Source organism: Ptychodera flava, chromosome 5 (genome assembly GCF_041260155.1).
Source record: "Ptychodera flava strain L36383 chromosome 5, AS_Pfla_20210202, whole genome shotgun sequence".
Classification (NCBI taxonomy): Eukaryota; Metazoa; Hemichordata; class Enteropneusta; family Ptychoderidae; genus Ptychodera; species Ptychodera flava.
Genome location: NC_091932.1, coordinates 37450392 through 37459143, shown reverse-complemented (window position 1 = coordinate 37459143; position 8752 = coordinate 37450392).

Below are 8752 nucleotides of genomic sequence, written 5' to 3'. Positions count from 1 at the left end.
CATTAGGCGAGCGGCGAATCCAAAAAAGGGCCTTATTTTAGGAGTTTAATGTACCCACCTTACATACGGCCACATCATACGTCATTTGAAAGCTTATTATCTCTACTTTAAGAAAATGACGATGTGGAGCTGCCAAGTAGGGCCATAACCTCCTAATTTGCATAATTAACAAGGGTACCCAATTTGCATAAATGCGATATAATATTTTAAATTTATTGTTAACTTCCCTAACGATACGTTTAAACTATCGAGTGATATATCAAATGAAAGGTCTTTCCATGTAGAATACAAAATGGATATTCAAAGAGATATTGAAATTGACTATACTGAAATATTTTCATGTTTATATGGAAAACAATATTTCCCCTTTTGAATAACAATATTTTAAAAATTTTAACACATACAGCAACAACACACAGCCACACCATACGTCATTTGAAAGCTTATTATCTATACTTCACGAAAATTGACAATTTGGAGCTACCAAATCGGGCCATAACCCCCTAATTTGCATAATAAACACGCATACCGAATTTGTATAAATGCGATATAGTATTATAAATTTATAGTTAACTTTTCTAAACATACGTTTAAACTATCGAGTGATATATCAAATGAAAGGTAGTTACATGTAAAATACAAAATGAATATTCAAAGAGATATTGAAATGGATTTCACTGAAATATTTTCATATTTATATGGAAAAAATATTTTCCCCTTTAGAATAACAATACTTTTAAAATGTTAACACATAGAGTCCTATCATACAGCCACACCATACGTCATTTGAAAGCTTATTATATCTACTTGAAGAAAATTGACAAGTGGGAGCTATCGAGGAAGACCGTACCCCTTTATGTCCATAAATTACACTGGTAAGCAATTTGCAGAAATGAGATATGAAATTAGAAAATTCATTGTTAACTATTCTAAACACACTTTTACACTATCGAGTGATATATGGTCTGTGGTGATGGTATTTGCATGTAAAACACAAAATTGATATCAAAAGTGATATTTAAATTAATTTACGGAAATATTTTCATATTTCTGTCGAAATAAATATTTCCTCTTTTTAATAGTGGTTTTTAAAAAAATTAATTTAACTATCAATGCAACAAAAAGATCCACACGAAAGACACTATTGTAGTTGTTGAAATGTAGCTTTGTAGCTGAAACAATGTGTCAGAGTAAGCTGCAGTCAAAGTAATGGCATGATTCATGATCCAAATCATTCATGTCATTTCCAGTAAATCTGGTAATTGTAGGAATTCATCATCCTCTTCTTCACCAGCATTGTCATGAGTAAAAGGGTTGCCACAGTTATCGCTGCCTTGGCAAGAACAAAGGTCTGTGCAGGGAAGATTAATTTGACAGCAGACACCATTGGTGACATGTAATAAGAGAAAGTAGCTCCGCAAATCGTTCATATCTTAGTTGTTTGAATTTTGTGTACGGTACATGTGTATATTGTAAGTGTATATTATGTTATGTTTGGCCGTTTTATGTTTAGTGTTGATTTGCCATGGCGAGACGTAACCCTAATCTACGTGTTCTGCCCCATGGGGTATGTGACACCGCGATCCTTTGATGCTACCTTTTGAGAGTACTGAGTTGTCTTCGTCAGTCCTTCATTTTTTTTGGTGAAACATGTGCACTGATTGAATGATTGTAGGTGTTACCAATCGAGTTGTTCCACTGAAAGTTCAGTTTGTTCAAGTACGGAAGCTACAGTGGAATTTGATTGAGTGTCCGGTTTGCCTTGCAGAGCTCGACGAGTCTACATGTTGCTTATCATTAGAAAAGTAAACATTTGCAACAAATTGAGTCTTCGTCTTTGGTTGGTGTTAGATTACAGCGCGCGGCAAACGTTTCCCATACACTGTCTCGTCACGATCACTGCAGTCGTTTCAGCATGTCACTGACAACAAGCATAACACTGCACTACATGCACATCATCAGCTTTCTTTAGGTGTTTACTTTAAATTGGGAACTTTATGAAGAAACAAGTAAATTCTTTAAAAAAAACCTTTCTTCTCCTCTCGATGTCAGCAATCACGACAACAGTTCCTTCAGCATGCAGTCTGTAGCATTGCGAGTGCAGTCTACTCTATCAACAAGTTTGACACGATACAACACTGAATATTGTCAACCAGAAAATGCTAAACACTCCTAAATGAAACTTTAATCCCGCTTTCTCTTTTGTCTCAGCTAAATGAAACTTTCTCAATTGACACTTCTCTGAGCTACAAAATACACTTGAAGAAAAGTGTTGATTTTGCACAGGCAAGTGCAATTCAATCAACACGGTACATTTTGTGCCATTGAATAACACACCAAGTGTTTCTGAAATAATTCACCGTATTTTGGCACTTAATTTCCCGGACGGCATGATACACGGCAACGGGTTAGCATGGAGGGGACGATGATATCTCTCTGCCTTCAAAATATTCTTTACCTTGCTGAAAAAATACAATGTTTCACTGTAATAAAACGCCGAGAGTCAGTCCGGTTGATGTTGAGGACTTTCCTCGAGATATAGATCCGACACTCGAAAAATATGCCAGTGAGTTTTGTCTGAGTTATATTTCCCAAATCAAAGTACACAAAGCTGTAGCTGAAAGAAAACTTTGATGATGTGCTATAGCTATAGTGCGGTGTCAAGCTTGTTGTGCATGAGTGGCATGCTGAAACGACTGTCATTATTGTAGACGAGACAGTGTCTGGGAAACGTTCGCCGCGTGCGCTGTAATCTAACACCAAATACTCAATTTGTTGCAAATGTTTACTTTTCTAATGATAAGCAACATAGACTTGTCGAGCTCTGCAAGGCAAAACGGACACTCGATCAAATTCCACTGTAGAATGTCTACTGTTCGCTCAGGCTGTATTTGTGTACGCTCATTTGAATCGGAGATCGGACTGTTGTAGGTTTTGTGAAGTTTGGCATCATCGTAACGCTTATATTTCCGTTTCTTATGTATGTGATTAGGCTACGCTCACAAATAACGGTGAGAGGCTGAGGAATTCGGGTTGGATTTGAAAATTTTGGGAGATTGTAGAGGGGTACTTGGAGATTTTGATCAGCATATAGGGGACCTGAAAATGTTTTGGTTCCCTTTTACTATTTACGATTCCAAGGTTTTGAAATTAATTTAATGAAAATTTAATAACATTTAAATGTCATCCGATTGTCCAAAGCTAGTAATAATTTAACAAGATTTAGAATCGTTTGGTCGCATTTCATTACTTTTATCTCGAAAATATCTTGTATTCTCTATTGCCTTGTTGTTGCATGATTGTTCTAATGTATCGTAATGTTTCGCGTTTAACAAGGCCCTTGAATGTTGCCGTTTGGTTTCTTGAACCGCAATGTATCTGTGTGTTTTGTGTGTAATGCAGTCGAGAATGTCCTCTTTGTTCCACCGATGACCTTTATAGATAATGAGGTCTAACGATATGATTTCTTGAGAAGAGCTTTCGAAAATTTGAAAGTATGATGCATTTTTTCATGTTTGATATGAATTCATTAAGCTAGTGTTGAGTTCAAATGAGAATCATACATCGTTTCTGAATCTCAGTCAGAGCGATATTTGTTCAGTGTGTTGCTGAATTATTCTCATTTTGTCTTGTGAAATGTAATGTCGGGAATTTCTGGTAAAACTGGAGATCTCGTACCGCACCCAAATACATGACGGTAAAATTCACTGTTGACTTGAAAGTGTTGTTTTTCAAGATTATTTTCAGCATAGCTATCATGTATTTTGTTGTTTGTTGTTTGATTATGTAATCATTTGATGATCTTTCCTGATTTAATGCTCTGTCGACTGATTCCATTGGTTCATTGTGCGTTGTATTAGTGTACATTGAAACAATGTCTAGTGTTACCAATGTCGCATTGGCCGGAACTTTTATTGTCTCAATTTTCCGTGTAAAATCAGTCGTATCTTTGATATATGTTGTTTATTTCTTCACGATTTATTTGAGAAAATAGTCAATGAATTTTGATCTGTGAAAGGTTGGACTGCATCATCCACTTATAATTGGGCGGCCCACGAACTTTCCTCGTGGGCGTCATTTTGTTCACTTGTATTTTTAGCATAAGGTACCAACTTGTAAGTGGTGCTAGTGTTTTACTCTTAACTAGAATAATCGCCATGGCTAATTAACACATTACACATTACACTGACAATATACACGATATCATACACAAAATGCAAACAACGAAGATATGAACGGTGTGTTGAGTTGCTTTTCCTTCATTATATGACAATAAATACGATAAATGAAATATGGTGCCTTCCGTCTACATATTCCGCATAACTGAACTGAAAATACAGATGTAACACAGATGTAGTAACCAATGATGTCTCCATCAAACAAGATTTCTAGAGAAATTGAAACAAAAATGACATCAATAATACAAAAGAGTCATTCAACACACAGCTATTTATAACAAGATTGGAACTAATTTGGGATAATTGGATGGTGAAGTAATGTCGGTTTAATTTGCAAATTTAAGCTCATCTGCTTTTTCTTTTTACTTGTAATGTTTTTAAGAGTAACTTGTTATATTTCAACACTCAACTATAGAGCACAAAACACGCTTTAGAAAATTTGCAAAATGTGAAGACCCAATTATCCAAATTAGTTCCAATTGGTTTTATGTATTCTTGTTGTTCAGCTATATGGGAATTAGACAGGAAAATGTTCCAGTTTTCGTATCCTTAATAAACAAAAAATCAATTGCAAAACAAATTCAGATATTTATCCCCAAAACTTTTTTGCATTATTGGTTATTAGTACACAATATTTTGAATATTATAAACTAGTCAAAACGTTTACGATTTAATTGAAAATATTCAATAAGAATATTTTGAATACACGTTTGGAGTTCATGATTCTATTCTACATGCAAATACCTATCATTTGATATATCACTTGATAGTTGAAAAGTAGGTTTAGAGTACTTTGCAATTGATTTTTGTAATTTTATATTGTATTCATGAAAATTAGGTACCCGTTTGCATTATGCAAATTAAATCATTACAGCCCTTTTTGTCAGCTGCATATCGTCATTTTTCATGAGGCAGAGATAATAGGCTTTCAAATAACGTTTGATGTGGTTGTGTGATGCGGTTCTATGTGTTAAAATTATTATAATATCGTTATTAAAAAGGGGAAAGTATATTGTTCTACATTAGTACGAAAAATTTTTAGTAAAATCATTTTAATATCTCTTTGGATATCCATTTTGTATTCTCCGTGCAAATACCTTTCATTTGATATATCACTCGATAGTTTAAAGTATGTTTATAGTAGTTAATAAATGTCTAATTTTATATCGCATTTATGCAAATAGGGTACCCATGTAAATTATGCAAATTAAGGGCCACGTCCGTACTTGACAGCTCCACATTGTCAATTTTCTTGAAGTAGAGATAGTAAGCTTTTAAATAACGTATGATGATGCTGTAAGATTTGGCTTTTTGTATTAAATTTTTTTAAATATTGTTATTGAAAAGGGGAAAATATTTTTTCAATATAAATATGACAATATTTCAGTAAAATGAATTTAAATATATTTAAATATATATTTTTTAGTATTCTACATGCAAATACCTTTCATTTGATATATCACTCGATAGTTTAAAAGTATTTTTCGAGTAGTGAATAATAAATATCTAATATTAATCGCATTTATGCAAATTGGGTACCCGTGGGACTTATGCAAATTAGGGGATACGGCCGTACTTGACAACTAAATGTTGTCTATTTTCTTCAAGTAGAGATAGTAAGCTTTCAAATGATGTATAATGTGGCTGTATGATGTGGCTGTATGTGTTCAAATTTTTAAGATATTGTTATTCAAAAGGGTTAATATTTTTTTTCAGTATTAATATGAAAATATTTCAGTAAAACCATTTTAAATATCTTTTTGGATATCAATTTTGTATTCTACATGCAAATACCTTTCATTTGATATATCACTCAATAGTTTAAAAGTATGTTTAGGGTAGTTAACAATGAATTCCTAATTTTATATCACATTTATGCAAATTGGGTACCCATGTGAATTATGCAAATTAGGGGGTTATGGCCCTACTTGGCAGCTCCACATCGTCAATTTTCTTGAAGTAGAGATAATAAGCTTTCAAATGATGTATGATGTGGCCGTATGTAAGGTGGTTACATTAAGTGTGAAAAATGGGTGTGTCTGCCGCTCGCCTACATGTGAAATTAGCATTCACATGGCTAGTTGGCATGACTTAATGCATGTGCATAGGGAATAGGCAGTCAGGCAGTCCACATTCATTTCAGAAGCACGTTGGTAACATGTGTATAGGCCGAAATATTTAAATGAGCTAGCCATTCACACACATGTGAATGAATGGTTATTCTGAATCCACTCACATGTATGTGAACCAATGGTTATTTGAATGCACATATGAATGACAGGGTCATCCTGGCAGAAAAAGAGCACCATGAAAAGTACTGATTTGACACCCGATTTCACTTATTTTGATGTTGCCGTTATGAATTTGGTAAACATTGTTACATTTGCATGTTTGCAAGGTGTAAGCAAACATCAAATAAGTGAAATCAAATTCCAGTAAAATCAAGTACTTTTACACAGCCTCTTACGGTGAATTATAAGATACAATTGGTTGGATATGTAATTTAACCATCTTTTGCCTAAAACTAAGACAGGCCAAACAGAGTTAAAAGCAACTCTGACTCACCTGAACACAGCAAACACAAGCAGACTCACCTTCCAAACGTTCAAAATAAAAAGCATAAAACATATCTGTAAGTCTGATGACCAATTTAATAAATTTTTGGCTTTAGCAAATTTCATAGACACAGTGAAAAGTGATTTAGTCAAAGATTAGTTTTTAAAAGAGTTCATTTAACTCTGGCCAAGTCTCGTCTTTCATGTCCTATTTTGTTTTGAAATTTGACATTGAAGACTTCTTTACGTAAGTCATGATTATTCTTGCCAAATTTCTCTTGGGCCTTGGCTGACATGCACACTGAAATGAAACAGCGAGAGAATGAACTTAGCAACATTTATTAAGACGACAACTTTACAATAAAGTTTCAGAACATGTGTGTGATTTGTTACATACACATAGAGGAATTTTTTACATACATCTTTGCGAGTGCAAAATTAATACATTGAAAGTGTAACATATATGTCTAGAAATGTGCTTGTGTACGTTGTATTGACTTGACTAGTTGCCACAGCCACTAGGGCCTATACCGATTAATTTATGTACATCTTTACAAAGTGAGGGCATCACAATTCATAATTTGAATCAATACAAGAAAGTATGTTAATACATGAGGCAAACAAGTTATTGAACTCAATAAAAATTACAGCTGCTGTCCCTTGAAAATTAAGACGTATCACATTTCTAAACATTTTTTCTGTCTTTCATACAAGGCTTCTTACCTGGCAATATCATATTAACAATGGATTTTAAAAGTAACCATGTACAAAAGAAGTAAAAATGCAAGTAGACCGGGTGGTACAAACAATCATAAGTTTACATAGCCATGTTCATCCTACGATCTACCGGTAGTTTGGTTTTTTTTAATATTTTCATTTCGCCTATTTTTTTTATAGCAGTGTTTTTGCACTGAGTGAGACCATGGACGCAAACTAAGCTTAGGCGTTGTTCAAGCCCAGCTTTGTTTTGCGTTAATGGCCACACTGTACACCTCCCTCCGCCCTGTCCAGGTATACAGATACGTACTTTCTTTTCACCCCTAAAGCTCAGGTTAAAAATGTCGGGCCTATACAAAACCAAGCTTCCCAGGAAAACATCAATGTGCAGAGAAAAGCCTCTCTATAAGGCATACTAATTTCGTAATTGCCCTTTATAAATATGCATTTCAAATACTTACCGGATGAATGGAAAATTATCGTCCACGACGACTTGCTATCTCGGCACTGCATCCAACACTGTCGCGGGGAAATACACTTTACCTTCATGCCAACTGAAACATTACCACTTAGACCTAACTCACTTGCTGTTTTGACTCAAAATGTGTCGTCACTGGGGAAGAAATGACCGAGAAATCAGCCATAATTCGTGAGATTCAGCTGGTCTGAACAGCCATTACTTCAAAAAAATCTGCGCAATCTCATTTGAGAGATGCAATGTGATATCCGACAACGATCGTTTGGGAACACAAAGCATTGGTCAAATTCGAAAGGTCAAGGGTCGTGATCATCGCAAAATTTTGACATTTCAAGTACGCGTAAACTGTTCCTTTAGATTTTTCCAATAAGCAAAATTGACTTTATATGAAGAGATCAGTTAAAATACGGACGTCCAACACACTAAGTGAACACTGTTGCAATTCTGATCAGCCTCGTTAAATCCAAGCGTACTCATTTACGGGACCCTTACGTTCATACCCTTTGCGTCCCGTCCACTCTTCCAACACAACTCTTCTCAAAGTCACGACATCATACACAGTCAGAACCGCTTAGTCCATCCGGCTCGACTTTTGAACGGTTTGGGGATGAACAGTACCTGTACTGCGTTTCCATTAAGTTTTATGTAAGTTGTAATCGCGAAAGTTTTACAATGGCAGATGCAGAACCGTCGCTGTGTGATGATCTGACGTACATGTACATGACTGCACATCATAGCCAGTTGCTGACGGACGTACGCGAAAACATGGACCGTATGAGAAAAATTTAATGACAGATCCAACCATATTACGTCTGGAAATGTGA